This window comes from Ambystoma mexicanum, chromosome 1p (genome assembly GCF_040938575.1).
Source record: "Ambystoma mexicanum isolate Mex_15411 chromosome 1p, UKY_AmexF1_1, whole genome shotgun sequence".
NCBI lineage: Eukaryota > Metazoa > Chordata > Amphibia > Caudata > Ambystomatidae > Ambystoma > Ambystoma mexicanum.
In genome coordinates this window covers 298,686,514-298,708,078 of record NC_090921.1, presented here as the reverse complement: position 1 = coordinate 298,708,078, position 21,565 = coordinate 298,686,514, and positions in this window count along the sequence as shown.

Sequence of the window (21,565 nt, the reverse complement as noted above, 5' to 3'; positions counted from 1 at the left end):
CCCTCACCAACCACAAGCACCTTAACATCCAGGCAAGCATGAGGTATGTCTGAATTGGGAAAAGTGCTCGAACACATGGAGGCTAGGAATTAAGATGAAGACACAGAAAGTGCACTACCGAAATACAAAACCCATCCCACTTCAATGGACCTGGGATACAAACTTGTTTTTATAGTGCTTGCCAGCCAGTCCTGTGGATTCAAAGCACTACAATGTGTTGCTGGGTACATTTAATCGTCTGTGCTACCATCTGATAAATCTTTAAAAGATAAAAAAAAGGTTGCTTACCTTGGGCACCCCGCTGAATTCTAACTGAAAGCAGAAAAGACAGTATCCAGAAAAGACAGTATCCAAGCTCCAAACAGATCCAGAGAGGTATTGGCAAGAATGAAGAGATCTGCCTGGGACTACTGAATGCACATGTGCGCCTGGGAAGGGAAATGGATACATTCTTGCTTGGTTGCCAAGCAACCTAAGCTATGATTCCCCAAAAGGTCACATTCAGCCACTGAAGAGGCGGGCACTCTGGGAGTGAATGCAGCCGCTTCTCCCCTCTGCAGCTCTGCCACTGCCTGTAAGGCCAGTTTACAGCAACAGCTACAGCTGCAGCTATAAGTAAAGAGGGCTTTGAGCTCAGGCCTCTTTACTTTCGGTTTCGTACTGCCTCTGCGATCCTTGGCCAGGGGTTGCAGAGGCAGAGGCAGTGCCAGGAGTCTCAGGGGAGTTGTCATAGATCGTGGCTGCGACCTCTGGCGACCCCCAAATGACGACCCTGCTTGATACAGGCTTTATGTGTCGAGCAGTCTATTTAATTAAACAAAAGAAAGCTAGTACCTCTGAAATAGCACAGCGCGATGTAACACTGGCTTGTGACCGGTTCCTCAGGGTTGTGGAAGCCGAGGGAGCCCTGACAGTGCCCTGGCTTGATCAACGTTTCCGGGGACTGCCGGGGTTCAGCCCCGGCTACCACCGGCCCACTTAAAGCACTAGTGCACCAATAGACTCACCAATACTCTTAAACAGAGATTGGGGTGGTGTCAGGGCCTTTCAACTCTTTCAATTACAATGGGCCCCAGGTCTCTGGGGGGCCCGAGCAGCTGCTCCATAGTGTCTATCTTATGACACAGAAACATGGTCCTTTAATTCTGGCCATTACATGTGCGCAGTGTGCACGTTACGGGTTGGTTTTTTCTGGTGCTTCAAGCATTCACTTCCCTCTTATCAATGCGTTGCCTTTTTACCCTAGGTTCCTGACATCAACACCCTCCTGTCAAAGAGCGATGAACAGCTTTTCAGCTGACATTTAGTGTCTCAATTCCCTGCTGGCTGCCCCCGCAATAATCTGCAGCTATTCGTTTGACTTAATTGTAATGTAAGCACATCACTGGTGCCTTGGACTGTTTTTGCCAATTGTAAGGAGGGGGCTCCAAACATCATGTTGAAATGGGCCCCCAACAGTCCTGACAACAGCCCTTGGACAGAGAGGTGATGTGCACTACTACTGGTGCACCCTGATGAACCCATGGCACATGCTGTACTCGTGTGGGATTGCCCCTTCTCCCCCTGGACATCCATGCACTCATACAGGGTGAATGCAAAAACAGAATGGAGCTTTTTGGATTAAAATTGAGAAGGTCGCCGGAACCTCAGACCAGTAGTTCTCTCACTCCCAGACTAAAGCAGCGACCTGACATCACACAGACACTGCCATTCTGAAGGTGGTGTAATATTTCTTTCCGGGGTCGAAGCGGTGCCACCTTCACGCGAACCCAGGTGCGTATTGGGCATCGAGTTGCCTCCCGGTGTGTGGTCACTGCCCTCCCCTTCCCTCTTCCTTTCAAGTCATGGGCTGGCCGGCTCAGTCAGTCAACAGACAAGGCAAATAAAAAGGACACATTCGCACGAGTAAATGCCTTGCGAGCTAGGGCCACGGGGGGGAGGGGGGGAGGGAGAGTTAATCGTTTACACGGCCAAGTTTACTTGAGGACAGATAGCTCACTGCATTAGGTGCCTGTTGCTCGGATCCGTGCTTAGTCTGCAGAGAACGTCCAAGCAGGGCCAAATAATTGTTTCCAGTTGAAATGGGTAATATTAAGAACAGTGCAGCAAGAACAGCAATCCATGTACTGCTGCCAATGCCATGCCAGCAATGGGCTTACGTGTCTTCTTATTTCGTGACAGTGCTTATGGGCGCAATCACGTTCAGAATGCTTTGTGTGAAGAGGAACAATGCAAACAGTTGCCTACAGGCTAGAGTCCCTTGCTGCCCATGCTGTTGGTGGCCTCCTTGCCCGCCTCTGCACTAAACACTGCCCATGGTGCTCCCACAGCACTACAAGCAGCTAGGTGTGCCCCCCTGGATGCTAACTGCTGCCATGGGTGACCCCACAACACTAACTGCTGCCTTGGATGACTCTGCAAAATATGCAATCCCAGTAGAGTCTTGTCACCAGTAAAACATGCAGCGCCTCAAGGCTATACATCGTTCCCAGCAGATGAATGCAGCTTCACAGGTGAGGAGGGCACCATGTATGAATAACTGGCTGAAGACTTAACACATTCATTATTCAACTTGACCCATGTGCTGACATTATTTATTTTGCTTTGTTTCTTAATGCCTTTCGCACTCCCTTTGGACCCCACACATGCTGCCACTATCCTCCTCTTTGGTTTTTTTAAACTTTAATCTGAGTTCTCTTGCACCCTCATTCTCTCTCCTCCCAAATCCGTACTATACACCCTCACTCTTTCTCCATGGATTCACACTTTCAGTTACTTGCACCCTCACTTTCTCTCTCACCCACACTCATGCATGCATCGCCTCTTGCACGCTCTTCATATTTTCTTTCCCTCTCTAAACAGCGCCACATAGCAATTTACTATGCAATTCTGTAGGTTTGCTAATCAAATTAATATGCAGTGTTGCTTAGCAATTTCTATGCAATTCTGTAGGTTTGCTAATCAAATTCACACTTGTGTAGCAAAGTTAGCTATTTAAGTTACCCTGTTCAATGAAAGCAAAGCTTGTTCTGCAATCCTATCTTGCCGCCGGGGCTCTCTTCGCCCTCTTTTCTCTGTTCACTGCAAGTGCAAAGGGGCTAATGGAGAGAGCGTGCAGCAGTAATCATTTCATCCACTCTTGGGTCCCAAAGGCCCGCGTGGTAGTGCTAGGCAAGAATTTCTTTTTTAAATAATTGCAAACCAGAAGTAATTGGGATGATACTTTTATTAAGCCACCTACATCCTGTATAGACCACTATGCTTTATCTTATATGGACAGTGATACAATTCCTTAAAAAAAATGTAAGTTGTTACATAATGCATAATTACAGTATTGATGCAGTAAAACACTGCATCATCTACATGTGTTACAGTAAAGTTAGGTTAGTATCTAAATCTCAGTGTCAAACTATATTTCATTTTGTTAGGAAGATGCATCATATTAACGAGTGAACACTTTTAAAAATGTACATGATCACACATGCCTTTGATGGCAAACCTAATTCTGTAACTTGCTTGTTGCATACATCTGTGCTACTGGCGCTCAACCAATGAGCTGATCCCATACAGCTTGACATAATATCTTATCACCATGTTTCTTTATTACAGCTGCCCTGAAAGCGAGATAGCCGCAAACTACACTATTCCCCATAGTTTGCCCAGTTCTCTTCCTGCTACACCGCCCAATCTGTTTAGTATCTTTCTTTCTTTCCCCTTAGATAATGAATACAGAAAGCTAACTAGATGTTTATTCAAAGTATAGAGATCAATAGTTCCATCCAGTCTGTACATCGACACATCTAGTTTACTACCATACACTGTAGTTAGCTTCCCAAGCTCGCTTTGCTCCATAATTATGATTACATTATATACTAGCACCTTCAGGAGAGAGCTGTCCAAACTGTTTTCAGAGCCGTTTTATCATTTCTATTTATGTATGTCCATTCATGCAGCTAACCTTTGATATTTTACAGACTCTCATTCAGTGCTTGTAAAGTCTTTTCGCCCACTCGAATAGTCGAGTCGATTTTATGATGGCTGAGTATCATTTGCAGGGGATGTTTTAAACTTTTATTTAACATTGACTTTTTTTGCAGTTTAAGTCAAACATTTCACTGTGTATGGCTGGCCTCTGGGTGGCAGCAGTGTACCAAACATAAAATGGGTTTGTGGTAACATGCACCATTTTACAGAGCGCATTTAAATTTTTTGTCGTCTGTTGCCATGAGTCAAGTGCATGTCTCTTAGGTTGAGTAGGTAAACTAAGTTACTCAACCTGCAGGTCTAGCAGAATTTTCAAGAATTTTCAAGGCCTGGCTCCTCTCACTAGTGTCTTATTTCAGCGGTACACAAGACTGCTGTATTGTTGCTTATTTTATGTCTTGGGTACAAATAACTTCTGGTGACACTAAAAATATGAGTACAAAATGCTAATCAAATGGGTTTGTTTGCTAATCAAGAAAATGTTAATTGGCAAACTCTGCTAATCTATTTTTTTTAAAACTAATTTATGCTTTGTACTAAGAGTTGGGGCCCTGTGTCCCAAGTGTGAGTCTTCACAAGCCCTACACTTGGTGGACTTTTGTAAAACTTGTTGGGGAGGAGAGAGGTTCTTCCCCACCCCTATAGGCAATAAGGAATGAGAAATAAACACTAGAGAGCACATCCAGGGAGCAGGGGGCAGGGGTGTGCACATAGAGGAGAATGCATGATCACCTTAGTGCATTCATTGCAAGTTATATGGTAGATATGGGTATGAACACCATCTTGGCAAACGGCAGACATCGTAGAATTTAGGCCCAAGCGCAGTGAACAGCATTTTGTGTGTTAGTACTAGACCCCTTGCATGAGCACGAACATCACCCCCACTCTGGCCAGGTTTCAGAGATCCATGAAATCCTCCATTGTCCAAAACGTTACAGGCCCACGCGCCCTGGGAAGAATGCACCTTGCATTGTCATAAGAAGGGAGCACAGCACCTCTTGGCAGTACCATGCCACGGAACAGATAGCAAGGCCATCCTGCTGTCGGGGTGATTTCCCAGAGGCCGACAAAGCCGTCCGCGGACCTCTGTGCTGGGGAGGCCCCAACTCCTCCCATGTCCCAAAAGGAGTAGGAGGCACACACAAGAGCAATGTAGTTACTGCTGTTTATTATAGTAACGCAGGGATTGTTCTTGGCCCGTATACATCTGTGGAGACGCTCTCACTCTTCATGGGGCTCGCAGGCCCTTTTTACCGTAGTATGACGTGCTACTTGCGTCTCCTGGGAAAATTGTCCCAAAAACCTAACGCCACTTCGGGTTGGCTCCCCGAGTGGTAGGGTTAGTATAGGAGCATATAGAAAGGTGGATTATTGAATGAGGAACAGGTCAGGTAGTACGCTTGGGTTGTCCCTAACAGTTTGTTACATGAAATTGGTTACAAGGGGACACTTGGTGATTGGCTACCCAGAATGGTGTCAGTGGTTAGCCCCCTGTATTTTCAGTGGTCCATCCGCGAGCCCCCAAGCCTGGGACCATCACTGTTCCCAGCTTACGGTGTACCTTGTGCTGGCAACAATGTGTAACTATGTGTTAATGGTGGACAATGGACAGGTCTGGCTAGTGGCTCATGTACATGTCTTTCCCACCGCTGTAGGTGTCCAACTTGTCACTTCGTTGTTGCAACTCGCGTCCCAGACGTGGGACTCTGGCGACTCTCTGTCTTGCTGGCTTGGCATCTTGTCAGCTCGGATTGGTCACATGTGGAGAGAACGTAGCTGAAGCAGAATTATGAGCATTTGATTTGTATTTCCGCTCTGAGGAACAGTCGGCGTTGGCAGGTGTAACCTTGGCACGAAGAGCGCGGCATGTGAATGGCTACATAGCGTCCTTGGCAGTGGGCCCTCGCTGGGGCTCGCTCTGTGTGATCAGCGCTTGTTTTTTGTCTGAGAGGATTTTCTGTGAAACTAAAACCACAGTACAGGGAAAGATCTCCTGCCTGGAGACTCTTGTTTTGAGGCCTGCTCTGGCCTAGTTTCTGGGTGGCGGTACATGATCCATGGTATGGGAATCGTTATGGGTGATCGAGCGTCACAAGCAGCAGTAGATATATAGGGTGACGTCTTCACAGGAACAGGTAGCGAGAAAGCATCTGCAAGCATAGGTATATATATATATACGAGCTCTTCAGGCGTCTTGCGTTTCTGTGGTGCTGGAGGAGGCCTATGTGAAAAAATAATAGCAGGATGCATAATACTGGGAATGGCTGCCCTGTTGGGAATAAGGTTTTGGAAAGCAAGGTCAGCACGTACTACTGATGAAATGATGGAAATGATCAGAATAGATATGTGTTGGATCTCTTAACAGCAATGGAAGGAGGAGTTTGTGCTAAAATTGGGAGCTTATTTTATTTTGCATATTCATCCCTGCCAATGACGCAGATAATGGCACGCTTTCTGAGGCTGTATTGCAACTCGCCAAGATGCATGCCAAGATGGAAGAAGAAGCAAAGGGTGTGAAGAGAGACGGTAGCTGGTTTTCCTACTTGTGGTCATGGATGCCATCATGGTTGTCAGACGGTATCCCAGGAACTTCTCTTGCTCGCCATTCACATGGTAGGTAGTTCAATGTTACTTCTTTTGTTTCTCCTTTCTCACGTCCATCCAATATGTATTGGAGCCCTTGTGTATGCTGCCAGTAATTGTCATACATGGGTAGTGTTTTGATGAAGTTGTTTTCGTACGGGTACGTGTCCCTTGTTTTCCACTTCAGTGTCGCTAGTCTCCCTTGGAATCGTCCTCTTGTTGCAGGTACCTTAGTTGCCACAAATGTTCTGGACGCACTCATGGCGTACGGGATCAATGAGCACACATAGCAGTTGTCCTTAGTTGTCCCCTTACCAATTTTGGACATGTGCTGGTACCACATGTTATTTGAGACGTGTGCGGACTCTGTAAGGTATGTGTCTACCCCATTTTTCTCAATGGAAACACTACGTTTATCCCTCTTACCGTTCCCTCTTGGAGCACTTGTACCACCTGACACAGTACCTGTTGCAGCCGTGGTGGGGGGGTTCATTAGTAGAGGGTGACGCCATAACATAGGAAGCATAGTGTGCTTGCCAGACAGTGCAGCAAGTAGACAAGTGATTAACAGTATTGCTAACATTTTTATTACAATTGCTACTATCACTGGCATATTTCTCTTACCTTTGCTGCGGTCTTGCAGCTTCTTTACTTTAGATCATGGGTGCACAACATACGGCCCGCGGGCCAGTTGCGGCCCGCCATGCCCTTTTGACCGGCCCGCGAGGCACAAAGACTTTCCTAATGGAGGGCGGCCCGCGGCCACCCTCCATTAGGAAAGTCTTTGTTGTCTTCCGGGCCGGTGAAAACACTGGCCCTCATTGGCTCAGCACACCCACGCATCACGTCGCTCCTACGAGCCACGTAATGCGTGTGTGCTGCACCAATGGAGGGCCAGCACTACGGCTGGCGTGACCCATGAGGCTTGATGCCGGAAGGCATTTCAGCCTTGGACCACGTTAGCCGTAGTGCGATTCGAGCGACTTCCAGCTTACCTGCCTGCCTGCCTTCCAGCACGTCTCCGGTAAGTGGTCTGTTTGTGTTTGTGTGTCGGGTTTGTTTTGCTTTATGTTTGTGTGTATGAATGTTTGTGTTTGAATGTATTTTGTGTATATGTTGAGAGGCAGGGGTGAGGGGGTGTGTCGGATGTGTATGAATGTTTGTGTTTGAATGTATTTTGTGTATATGTTGAGATGCGTGGGTGAGGGGGTGTGTCGGATGTGTATAAATGTTTGTGTTTGAATGTATTTTGTGTATATGTTGAGATGCGGGGGTGAGGGGGTGTGTCGGATGTGTATGAATGCTTGTGTTTGAATGTATTTTGAGTGTATGTTGAGATGCGGGGGTGGGGGGGTGTGTCGGATGTGTATGAATGTTTGTGTTTGAATGTATTTTGTGTATATGTTGAGATGCGGGGGTGGGGGGGTGTGTCGGATGTGTATGAATGTTTGTGTTTGAATGTATTTTGTGTATATGTTGAGATGCGGGGGTGAGGGGGTGTGTCGGATGTGTATGAATGCTTGTGTTTGAATGCATTTTGAGTGTATGTTGAGATGCGGGGGTGAGGGGGTGTGTCGGATGTGTATGAATGTTTGTGTTTGAATGTATTTTGAGTGTATGTTGAGATGCGGGGGTGGGGGGGTGTGTCGGATGTGTATGAATGTTTGTGTTTGAATGTATTTTGAGTGTATGTTGAGATGCGGGGGTGGGGGTGTGTGTCGGATGTGTATGAATGTTTGTGTTTGAATGTATTTTGTGTATATGTTGAGATGCGGAGGTGAGGGGGTGTGTCGGATGTGTATGAATGCTTGTGTTTGAATGTATTTTGAGTGTATGTTGAGATGCGGGGGTGAGGGGGTGTGTCGGATGTGTATGAATGTTTGTGTTTGAATGTATTTTGAGTGTATGTTGAGATGCGGGGGTGGGGGGGTGTGTCGGATGTGTATGAATGTTTGTGTTTTTTAATGTATTTTGTGTATATGTTGAGATGCGGGGGTGGGGGGGGTGTCGGATGTGTATGAATGCTTGTGTTTGAATGTATTTTGAGTGTATGTTGAGATGCGGGGGTGAGGGGGTGTGTCGGATGTGTATGAATGTTTGTGTTTGAATGTATTTTGTGTATATGTAGAGATGCGGGGGTGAGGGGGTGTGTCGGATGTGTATGAATGTTTGTGTTTGAATGTATTTTGAGTGTATGATGAGATGTGGGGGGGTGTGTCGGATGTGTATGAATGTTTGTGTTTGAATGTATTTTGAGTGTATGTTGAGATGCGGGGGTGGGGGGGTGTGTCGGATGTGTATGAATGTTTGTGTTTGAATGTATTTTGAGTGTATGTTGAGATGCGGGGGTGGGGGGGTGTGTCGGATGTGTATGAATGTTTGTGTTTGAATGTATTTTGTGTATATGTTGAGATGCGGAGGTGAGGGGGTGTGTCGGATGTGTATGAATGCTTGTGTTTGAATGTATTTTGAGTGTATGTTGAGATGCGGGGGTGGGGTTGTGTGTCGGATGTGTATGAATGTTTGTATTTGAATTTATTTTGTGTGTATGTTGAGATGTGGGGGGGTGTGAATGTTTGTATTTTAATGTATTTTGTGTGTATGTTGAGATGCGGGGGTCGGGGGGTGTTGGATGTGTATGAATGTTTTGATTTGAATGTTTTTTGTGCGCTGAGTTGGGGGGTGGGGGTTCGGGTCTGTATGGGTGCATGTTTGTGTGTGCTGAGTTGGGGGGTGTGGGGGGTTCGGGTCTGTATGGGTGCATGCTTGAGTGTGTGTGTGCTGAGTTGGGGTGGGGGTTTGGAGTTGGGGGGGGTGGGGGGTTCGGGTCTGTATGGGTGCATGTTTGTATGTGTGCTGAGTTGGGGGTGGGGGTTCGGGTCTGTATGGGTGCATGTTTGTGTGCGTGTTGATTTGGGGGGTGGGGGGTTCGGGTCTGTATGGGTGCATGTTTGTGTGTGTGCTGAGTTGGGGGTTGGTGGTTCGGGTCTGTATGGGTGCTTGTTTGAGAGTTTGCTGATTTGGGGGGGTGGGGGGTTTGGGTCTGTATGGGTGCATGTTTGTGTGTCTGCTGAGTTGGGGGGTGGGGGGTTCGGGTCTGTATGGGTGCATGCTTCAGTGTGTGTGTGCTGAGTTGGGGGTGGGGGTTTGGAGTTGGGGGGGTGGGGGGTTCGGGTCTGTATGGGTGCATGTTTGTGTGTGCTGAGTTGGGGGTGGGGGTTCGGGTCTGTATGGGTGCATGTTTGTGTGTGTGTTGATTTGGGGGGTGGGGGGTTCGGGTCTGTATGGGTGCATGTTTGTGTGTTGATTTGGGGGGTGGGGGGTTCAGGTCTGTATGGGTGCATGCTTGAGTGTGTGTGTGTGCTGAGTTGGGGGTGGGGGGTTCGGGTCTGTATGGGTGCATGTTTGTGTGTGTGTTGATTTGGTGGGTGGGGGGTTCGGGTCTGTATGGGTGCATGTTTGTGTGTGTGTTGATTTGGGGGGTGGGGGGTTCAGGTCTGTATGGGTGCATGCTTGAGTGTGTTTGGGGCATAGTGTTTGGTTGGGGGTGAGGAGGCCATGGGGCATAGTGTTTGGTTGGGGGTGAGGGACAGGGGGCATAGTGTTTGCTTGGGGGGTGAGGGACAGGGGGCATAGTGTTTGGTTGGGGGTGGGGGCCATGGGGCATAGTGTTTGGTTGGGGTGGGAGCCATGGAGCATAGTGTTTGGTTGGGGGTGAGGGGCCCATGGGGCATAGTGTTTGGTTGGGGGTGAAGGGGCCATGGGGCATAGTGTTTGGTTGGGGATGGGAGCCATGGGGCATAGTGTTTGGTTGGGGGTGAGGGGACCATGGGGCATAGTGTTTGGTTGGGGATGGGAGCCATGGGGCATAGTGTTTGGGTGGGAGCCATGGGGCATAGTGTTTGGTTGGGGGTGAGGGGGCCATGGGGCATAGTGTTTGTTTGGGGTTGGGAGCCATGGGGCATAGTGTTTGGTTGGCGGTGAGGGACAGGGGGCATAGTGTTTGGTTGGGGGTGGGGGCCATGGGGAATAGTGTTTGGTTGGGGGTTAGGGGGGTGAGGGGGCCATGGGGCATAGTGTTTGGTTGGCGGTGAGGGACAGGGGGCATAGTGTTTGGTTGGGGGTGAGGGGGCCATGGGGCATAGTGTTTGGTTGGGGGTGAGGGGGCCATGGGGCATAGTGTTTGGTTGGGGGTGAGGGGGCCATGGGGCATAGTGTTTGCTTGGGGGGTGAGGGACAGGGGGCATAGTGTTTGGTTGGGGGTGAGGGCCATGGGGCATAGTGTTTGGTTGGGGGTGAGGGGCCCATGGGGCATAGTGTTTGGTTGGGGGTGAAGGGGCCATGGGGCATAGTGTTTGGTTGGGGGTGAGGGGACCATGGGGCATAGTGATTGGTTGGGGATGGGAGCCATGGGGCATAGTGTTGCACTCCAAGAGTTAACTCAATAATAAAGCTAAAACAGGCACAGTTAGGAGATGTACATCCTTTGCTTTTTTGAGGAAACCTGACTCAACGAAGGCAATACTCCTCTTGGGTAACCCAAACAGCAAACTATAGCAGTCCAAAATAACGGAATGTCCAATCAAGGGTCAATAAAATATATATAATTTAATTAAACAGACGATATACAATAACTAAATCGAAATAAATGATAGCAATGGAAAATGTGTAGTACAAAATGTAAGTTTGAAATGCAATAAAAATCGTTACCCCTCAAAAACATATCTTTTTTCATGTGTTTAATACAAATTGGGGGTTGCAAAAGCCTCCTGACATGTCCCGCCTACCGCCCCGCCCACTTTTACTTTTCGGCCCACTATAGTCCTCATGTAAGGTACTTTCGGCCCTCTGTCAAAATCAGTTGTGCACCCCTGCTTTAGATGATATAGATGCCCGCCTGGAAATTTCTGAAGGTATGCGTTATTTTGTTAGTGTTTTTCAAGCCCTCCCTATCGTATAGTAATTTAAAACCCAGGCGAAAAGCTGTTCCCACGCTTTCCTTAGCGTTTTATCCTTTAGAGTGGCAAGTTCTCGTGGAGTTGTGGGAATGATTGCTCTATTATCAAAATGAACGTGTTGTTGTACACATGTATCTTTCTTTTCTTTAAGTATTTTGGTTGTTTTATTGCGTACACAAATTGGTGTGACAACGCTTCAGGGGTGTTGTCATCCTTGGGCAGCATTTACCTCTGGGCAATGACGTATGCGTTAGTACTTTACTTCCCTATTTTATATATATATATATTTACACACAATATGACGCGGTACCTCCGAGACAAAACAGAAGAGAACATGCACGTGTCTACACAGTGTGGTGTGAATCTCCGTGTGTCTTCATAATTTCTTTATCAGGGATTGGCCGGGGCCGGGGTAGTGTTTGCTTTAGTCTGGGACCACGTGACCATGGGATGGGGTATGGGTAATTGTTCACTTATGTTTTTAGGGGGCTTTGGTGTTGGGGCTGTGTCGCTGTCCTCGTCGGTTGTTGTTGTGTGTGTGTTGGCCCTTCCATCGACGCAAGGGGGGTCATTGCTTGGTAGGGCTTGATGTCATGCAGATGGGACCAAACGTTCTTGTCCTTCAATTTTACGGCTCTGGGAGCTGTTTTTTCCACTTGGTGGGGCCCAGTTAAGCGTGGGCTATTCCACCAGCGATTAAAATTTCGGAGAAGAACACTGTCCTCCTCTTTCACTGTCCACTGTGCTGCTTGTTCCTGTCCTTTGTTTGTTTCTTCTTGTTGTTGGGTGTTCTTCGACCCTCCCCGCGTTCGTTCAATCTGTTGAGAGATAAAGGCGACACTAGTACCCAGGGAAGAGACATACTTGTACATTTCATCACCAAAAACTTGTTGCGAGGCATGGCATTCTGTTATAGCTCTCGATGGTGGTGTGAGTGGCAAGCACATTTGGCGTCCAGTCACCACCTCATGGGGTGTGAGGTGGTGATCTGACCCTGGCCTATTCCTTAATTCAAACAGAGCCAAGGGAAGGCAGTAAAGCCAACTCTTTTTGGTCGTTTGCTGAATCTTTGATATCTCTTCTTTTAGGAGGCCATTGAGGCGTTCACAGACGCCATTTGCCTGTGGGTGGTACGCGCATGCAAACTTATGTTTTATCCCAAGGAGGGCAGTTACATGTTGGAACATTTCATTGGCAAAATGTGGGCCGTTGTCAGAGCGCAACACCTCGCATACCCCCCACCTCGGGAAGACCTGCCTCACCAGGAACTTTGCCACTCTGAAGGCATCTGCATGCGATCATGGGCCGGCCTCGATCCATCTTGAAAAGGGTCATACTACTACAATCATTTATATGTATCCTTGACATACATTGATCATGTCAACGTGGTCAATATGTAGGTGCAGGAAGGGCCCTTCTGGCCGTGGTATAGTACCTTTGATCACTTGCAGCGGGTGACTGGCCATAAAATGTTGGCAAGTGAGACAGTTACTAATAAAGTTCGCAATGTGTGAATTTAGCTAGGGACAGAACCACGCCTCTTTTATTCTTGCTGCAATCACCTCTTTTCCTCTGTGCGCGGGGTGGTGTAGTTGTGCCAAAGCTGTTTTCAACAAGGCTAGGAGCATCACTATTTAGCCTGTATTATTCTGTCACCGTAATGCGTCTGTGGGGGACATAGTGCATCCTCTTTTGACCCATAGTTCCTTTTCTGCCATAGGTGCTGCTGCCTGCAACTCCATTATTTGTGTTTCAGGGATGTGTGTATATCCCTTCTTCATCAGCATCTGTCTTGCCTCCACCCTCCCCTTACCTTTTTTGTTTTTCTGGGAGGGTCCAAATCTCACCAAAATACGCAGCATATTTAGCATGTGTGTCTGCTGTTTCGTTGCCTTTTGAAATGGGGTCATCCCCGTTTGTATGGGCCTGACACTTTACCAGGGCTATTTCTTTGGGGTCTTCAATTACTTCAATCAGTTCAGCAAGTAGTAGAGCATTCTGCACCGGGGTGCCGTCTGCTCTTCTGAATCCTCTCCTTTGCCACTTCATTACCCTGAGTGTGACGTATGCACTGTCTGAATATATTGTTACTCTTTTGTCATAGCTTTCCTGTAATGCCAAAATCAGTGCCACTAGCTCTGCGGCTTGGACCGAATGATGTTGTGGTAACTGTACACATTTTACTGGAACGTAGGTCCAATTGTCCCTTAGTCGTACCACTGCTGCACCTGTTCTTCTTATCCCATCACTCTGATCAATTATTGATGATCCATCAATGTGCATTACCTCACCCCCCTCTAGGGCATTTTCTTCAACTTTCCTTGTGCTTGAGTATATGTCAATGGCTTGTGTGCAGTCATGGGCGTAGTTACCGTCTTCTACTACCTTTGCTACAAATCTTGCTGGATTTACATTACTGCACCTCACAATTTTTAATTCTGGCCTCGATAAAATAATTTCATAACCTGTTGCTCTCTGAGTGGTCAGTGTGGATTTGGGTTTATTTAATATTGCAAAAATAGCATGTTCCACGTGGGGCACCCCATGGTTATTGATGATGATTTTTCTACTGCAAATGCTAATGCTGCCAGGCTTTGTTCGCACGGAAAATGGCCCATCATTACAGGATCTAGATGGCCACTGTAAAATGCTACTGGTTTGTGGCACATGCTAGTCTTTTGCGTCAGTACCGCCTTCATTACTGCTGAGTTGCAATGTCAAAATATCTAGAATGGCTCTTCATAGTTTGGGGTTGCCAGTACTGGTGCACTGGAGATGGCATGTTTTAGTTCACTGAAAGCCTCCATCATTTCCTTTGTCCACCCCAACCTCTTCTCCCCTCTCTGCGCTTCTCTGAGGGCCTCAAGCAGTGGTGCTATGTATGTGCTGTAGTCGAAAACCCATGCCCTGCAATAGTTACATAGTCCCAAAAACTGCTGTAATTCTCTCACTGTCTGTGGCTGCGGTGAGGCTGTAAGCATGTTAATGTCAGGTGTGGAGAATATTATCCCCTTTTCAGTAAAGGAGATGGTCATATTCAATCTACTCATGATGTCTCTTCCTAGCATGTTCACTGGTGATTGTCTGGAATACAGCAAGGGGAGTGAAATGTCGTGATCCCCTATTGATAAGGAGATGTTATCAGTGAAGGGAACCAACCCTCTAGCCCCAGAAAACCCTTGAGTGTTCATAGCTTCACCTAAAAAGTTAAATTTTCCCTCCCTTATGCAGGACCTGGTTGCCCCGGTGTCAACTAGGAAAGAGATTTTTTTGTCACCTATCGCCACCTGTATGCGTGGTTCCTCCGCAGGGTTAGGTGTTATTGATAGGATGGGACACAGCAAGGGTATCTGTGGCCTGTCCTATTGTGGGTATAGTGACTGACCACTCCCAGTGTAAGGGTTGTGCTCCAATATTGTCACCTTCCCCAGCTGTGTGTGGTTTACAGGCCTGTCAACCGATGATGTTGCAGTGTCCTGTACTTGTGTGAACTGTTGTGCTGTTTGTACTTGTTGCTGTTGGGTTGCAATCGCCTGCTATGGTAGTTGGTGTTGTGTGTATTGTGGCGGTGGTGTGTGTGTTTGTATTTGTAGCTGCGGGTGCTGTGGTGTTTGCGGTGTGTGGTTGTTGTTGTACCTGGGGTTGTTGTATGTGCCCTTGAAGCAGCGGCTGTGTCTGCAGTGGTGTTTGTGGTTGCTGTATTTCTTGCTGTTGTTGGTAAAATTGCTGATCACCAATAGACCCTTGCTGTCCTTGCTCTCCCCAACCTGCTTGTCCCGGCCCTCGTCTGCATGTGCGTGACATGTGTCCCACTACCCCACATATCCAGCATATTGGTGGTTCCCGTGCTTGCCATGGGTATTCCCCTGGGTTATCTGAGTATCCCCGCTGTCCCAATTGGCTGTAACCCCGGAACCCTCCCCCTTGCTGTTGTGCATTCCCACCTAATCCTCTCCCTCTCATTTGTCCTCCCCTTCCTCTGTAGCTGCTTGCGTATCCATTCCCCGTTTGTTTATAACCCCCTCCCGAGTGTGTCGTGTATGGTGGGGGCAGAGGCATCTGTTGTGTCGTGAACCTTGCTTGTTGCAATGGTGCCATCTGTAGTTGAGTTGTGCCTTGTGTTACAGTGGCCTGTGTGGGTGTGGGTGCTGTTATCAGTGCCCCTTCCATGGCATATTTAGACAATTTCTTTTGGACCAACTTTGCTTCTTCAACCTTCCTATCTTCCTCCTTTTGTTTCATTTTTTCTTGCCACCTCCTACAGGAGTGCACTATTGTTAGCTGTATTTCTGGCCATGTCTTTGCCTCCATCCCCACTAGTTTTTTCAGCTGCCTTTGGACCTCTTCTGGGAGCCCTTGTATTAATATGTGGTAAAATATTGCTAGTGTCTTGTCCCATGGTTCCCGTGTTTCTAGGCACCACCTCTCCTGTATCTCCTGGATGTAATCAACAGGGTCCTCATTCTCGCGCATCTTGCGAGATGTTATTGATCCTATGTCTGAGGTGTCTGGGTACTGGACCCTCTAGGTCTGCCATAGAACGGGCCTGCAGTTAGCAAATGGTGCTCCATCATGTGATGTGTTGTTTATCGTTACTCCTGGGAACCCCACCCTCCTCCATATGTCGTCTGCAGCATCCCCCAAAATTGAAATTAGTAGTCCCTTTATGTCACCCACTGCTAACTTTTGACCCGCTGTGTGTTTCTCCATCTCATATATCCATTTCCCTGCTTCTCCACTCAGGGATGGAAGTCTGCATTTAATATTTTGTTTGTCTACATGTTTCCATGGAATATATTGGGGCCTTGATCCTCCCCTCTCCAGTAGTGGCCTCAAGTTGTACTCTTTTACCTCCCCGGGTGTACGCCTGTGTGGGGTTACAATGGTGTATTTTATCATCTTCTATGTTGTGTAACTCCTCTATGTTGTTGACATGACAATATGTCGCGCTATCGCTTCCCATGTACTTCCATCCCTTCCTGTTGCTTTCTTGTCCCATCATGAATGTGTCTTTTCGCTCTTCTTTCCTGCCCCCTGGGAGGTCCCTAAGTCTGTTGACATAAGGGGTGTGTACGGGTGCTGGTGTTATTGGTGGTGTTACTCTCCTGTTTTCTTCACCCCCTTCACTTCTTCTGTGTGCTGTCCCCCCTCCTTTCGCATGCCCATGGAGACTCGCTGTTAGTACGCGTTATATATAGTTTATCTAAACTTTGCCTATTTCGATCTTTCCTATCTTCGCACAATCCTTCTTCTTCCTCACTACAGAATCTATCCTGGAATGTCGAACCCCACTCTGTGCGTTTTCCCCCTACTGTCACTGTCCTTAAATCTATTAGGTCTATGTCTGTGCACTCACCTTCTTTGGCCATAGCCCCCTGTGTTGATGTCGCAACCTCTCTATCCTGGCTGGGGTACCTTTCCGTTCTGTCCTCCGCTCCCTTCTTTCCCTCTTCCTCATTTTTCGTTTTTACTACCTCGCCACCTATCTCCGCTCGTTTCCTGCAGAGTTCTTACATTACCTCTTCGCTTACCTTTGCCAGTATTCTCTCCTCCTCTTCTTTTTTCCCCTGTATCCCCCTTTCCCTTTTCAATATGCTCTCTATTACCTTCCCTTCTTCCTATTTCTGCGCGCTTTCAGATATTATCTTCTTTTTCCACAGTCCCATCTCTCTTTCATTTTCTTCCCACTCCTCCTCCCTTCTCCTCATCTCCCACTGCTCCATGCATGCCATTCTTTCAGCTATTGCCCTTATGCGTGCTTCTTCCTTCTTCCTTTCTTCTGCTTCTTCTCTCATCCGCTCCTTCTCTTCCTTATTTGCGTTCCTCTCTTCCTTTCTGTCCCGTGTTTCCTTTTCGAACTGCCTAATCAGTGCGCTTTGTATTTCTCTCAATTCCACCAACTTTTTCTCCAGCATCTCTTCCTCTTCTTGCAACAGTCGCCCTTCTCTATCTTTGCTTACCTCGTCCCCTGCCTCTGCATTGTCAACCTCTTCCCTTCCCTTCTTACCTTCCTCACTGTGTCCTCCTCTTTACCCGTTAGTGTTCCCCGGAGTTTCAGAAGTACCTGTGCTGCTATCCATTCATCTTGTCCTAGGTTTGCAAATTCTCTCGGGATCCTCTTCCCGTCCCCCTGCTTACCTGCGTTCTGCTTGTATCTTGCATGCTCGATGTCCCCTCCCCCTTTCGACAACTGTCTGTTGGTGCTTATGGTGGAGGACTGTATGCAGGGTTTGAATACCCCTCAGCGGCCGTTAATTGCTGTTGGGCGGCTTCTCTTAGTTCTGTTACTGGATACAATCCCTCCTCCTCCTTCTTTACTACCTTAGCCGTGGGCACGTCCCCTGTCCCTTCCTTTTTCACCTTTGCCTCTGCTACCGCAAATGACCCTTCAGCCTCCTCCTCACTTTCTTCGTTACTGGGTGAGGTTTCGCATGTCGCACCCCCACCTCTTCCTTTCACCTTCTCTCCTTTTACCTCCTGCACCATGTACACTCCCTGGGCCTCCGGTGTACCTCCCTGGAACATCTTCCACAGATCGAAAACCGCTAAGTGGTTTGCTAATTTTTCCTCTTATAAGTATTATGCAAGTACGTCAGTAGATAGTGTTGGGTGTATGTGTCAAAGCTGCCGTTGGGCGGCCACGGTACCCTTATTTTGTTGTCAGTTCCTTGTGTCCATTCAATACTATACTTTATAATCTTTTCTCTATGTGGTGACAATGTCGCACAGATGTGTTGGAGTGGTGTAGTTAAAGCGCTTGCTCTGATCCTCAAACCTGCTCCTGCCCCGATCCGTAGCACGTTGCCATGTTACACTTTCACCTTTTTCAACTTCAACCTTTTACCTGACCCCGTAAACTGGGGACTTCCGACAGTCCGCTGAAAAGAAAGGCAATTTCAACTTTTAAAGTGCTTGCTCTTGCTCCTCTCCTTTTCCTATTTAATGACTATGGCCCCCTGCGGCCGCGTGCCCTGTGTGGCGTGCCTCTGAGCTGCCCCACCTTACAATGGCGCCTGTATCTTGCACACCTCCAACTCAGCTCCTCCTCCTCCCCGTCTTCACTACCCGCTCTGTCTTTTCCCTCTGTCGAGCGTGGCCAATATTCTCCGTGTGCAGCTGCCTCTCCCCTTTCGCCCTCCCTTATCGTACTTCCTTCCCCCAACCACCTTTGGATGAACACAAGATGGTCGTTGTGTCCTATGCAGCCCTATGGGTGACGTCACCAACCTCTACAAGACATCGCAAGTACGTACAACTTCATGACCAATGGACGCACGCTATTCTTAACACTTTCAATCCCCATTAACCCCAGAGCTGTCTTCTCACTACGTCTGGAGCGAGGTAATCAACAATTAACTTTAATAATCGTACTGCACACGCTGCGTCGCCTCGCGTGTGATACACCCCCTCTCCAGGGGAGCTTAACCAGCCAATTATCTTCTGCACTCGGGAACAATCTAGCTACCTCCTGCGGGAAAACATCATCCACTCACTGAACTGAAACACTCAATTAGCAGGGAACCTCATCTACTCATTGATCTACAACGTCAACTCGTAGGAAAGCAATATCCCCCTCATACAGGTGTCTGCGATCTAGACCAATCCGCGTGATCTACCGTCACACGTGGGCGGTCGAAGCCCCACCCAATCCACTTCGTGACGCTGTAGCGGACGGCCTTCGTGCCTGTCCTGCTACACCTTGCACATCTACCGCCGCTTAGTAACCCAAGTTTCGACACACTGTAGCAGCCACCCGCCACCCTCGTTACAATTCCTCCCCCCTCCCGCACAACATTACATTGCTGGTTGGGTGTGCCATACTCACACCAAGTCCTCGTTATCCAGGGCGGCTCGACCGCGGGCACCCCTCCAAAGCGGCTCACCACCTCCCCTCGTCTGGACCACGTCTGGACACTCGCCAACCGCGGGCGGGATACTTCTCAAGTCGGCTCCCGATGGCCAATATCCAGATTGCGCTGTCCGGCCATCTTGCAGTTCTGCGATGGTCCTCAGTCCTCAAAAGCGGGCAACGGCAGAGGGGGCCACGCTGCCGAGTTGCCTCGTCGTAAGAGGCCTTGTGGTGGCTGTCTTTAGGTAGACCATCACCATATCTCAGCAGTTCCTCCAACTTGTCGGGGTGATTTCCCGGGGGCCAACAGAGCCGTCCGCAGACCTCCGGGGCTGGGGAGGCCCCAACTCCTCCCGCGTCCCAAAAGGAGTGGGAGGCACACACAAGAGCAATGTAGTTACTGTTGTTTATTATAGTAACGGCAGGGATTGTTCTCAGCCCGTATGCATCCAGGGAGACGCTCTCACTCTTCGTGGGGCTCGCAGGCCATTTTTACAGTAGTATGACGCGCTACTTGCGTCACCTGGGAAAATTTCCCCAAAAACCTAACGCCACTTCGGGTTGGCTCCCTGAGTGGTAGGGTTAGTATAGGAGCATATAGAAAGGTGGATTATTGGATGAGGACAGGTCAGGTGGTACGCTTGGGTCATCCCTAACAGATTGTTACATGAAATTGGTTACAAGGGGACACTTGGTGATTGGCTAGCCAGAATGGTGTCAGTGGTTAGCCCCCTGTATTTTCATTGGTCCATCCACGAGCCCTCAAGCCTGGGACCATCACTGTTCCCAGCTCGCTGTGTACCTGGTGCTGGCAACAATGTGTAACTATTGCCCTCATTACGACCCTTGCGGAAATCGAAAAACGATGGCGGAAATGCAATACCGCCATCGAATAGCGCTCGGTGCGACTATGACCCGTCACCGCAAAGTACGAAGCCATTAGCGACACCGTAGTGAACGCCAACGCTAACTGCACCAAGCACGCGCGCGCGCGCCATGCCAAACCGCAAACACCACCATGGTGCAACGGTACGCCAATTCCGACCCTAGCGGACATGTACCTAACGCCATCAGGCATGGCGGAATGTACCATTCCGCCATGGCGAGAAGTACGGCATCGCGAATCAACCGTAAACGGCCCCACTGAGTGCCTGTACACCGCTCCCTGCCCACAAAGTACAACTCCCCGTAGGTGCAATGAAGCCACAATGCAACCATTGAAATGTACAAGTCACCCATGCATGCCAACGAACAAAAGAAACACAACAGGGGCCAATGGGAGCTGCAGGGCACAGATGGCACGAATACAGAAGCCATCCCAATGGACACGACCACAGTCCCCCACCAAGAAACGCACGCAAACACAGGCACCTGTGACCAGCAATATACCGAAAACCACATCATTCAACCAGTCCACCTGGCTGACCGGCATCTGTTACACAAAACCCAATCCCCCGCCCCTGAGCATGACAACATTCAAACTGGCATATTGGCAGCCCCCATCCCTGACCTCACTGGGCTTCGTAGGCAAACGCGCACAGCACAGTACCACGCAACGAAACCCCGAAGCTGGAACCCAATGCAGATCTCCTCACAATACATCGCCCCCCAAATAGGCATATGCCACATCACTTGCAAAGAAAAACGCTACACGGGCCAAATCAGAATAGATATTTATGCACATCAAAATCACCAAGCACATACAGCCATCAGGCCATGAAATCCAAAACACCAATCACCATTGTGGGCTGCTTCCGCAAGAAATGACCAGCCACTACCTGTGTGTCGCCCTGTTCCCCCATGGTACACAGAGCCACATTCACGTCCGATAAGGCAACATGGAAGCGCACAGAACCGCAGGGCCGTCCCAATGGGGAGGCACTAGTCCAGCTGAAAGGCCGAAATGTTGCTCCGAGCCACCAGTACTGCGTAAGGGCATGTGGCCCATTGGCGATCGTCCCATAAGATCGTAATGCTGCTCCACTGATTAACACGAAGCAGCAGGTGTCGGGAGTAAAATCCATCTGCAGGAGTGGCATACAGATGGCAGTGGCAAAAGGGGAGGAGATACCTGTCAACCAAAAGAAAAGAAAAAGAACAGAATGGCCATCAGAACTACATACCAACAACTCACTTCAATGATCACACGAAATCCACAGCCATATGCATGCTAGCCCACTCGAAAGGAACA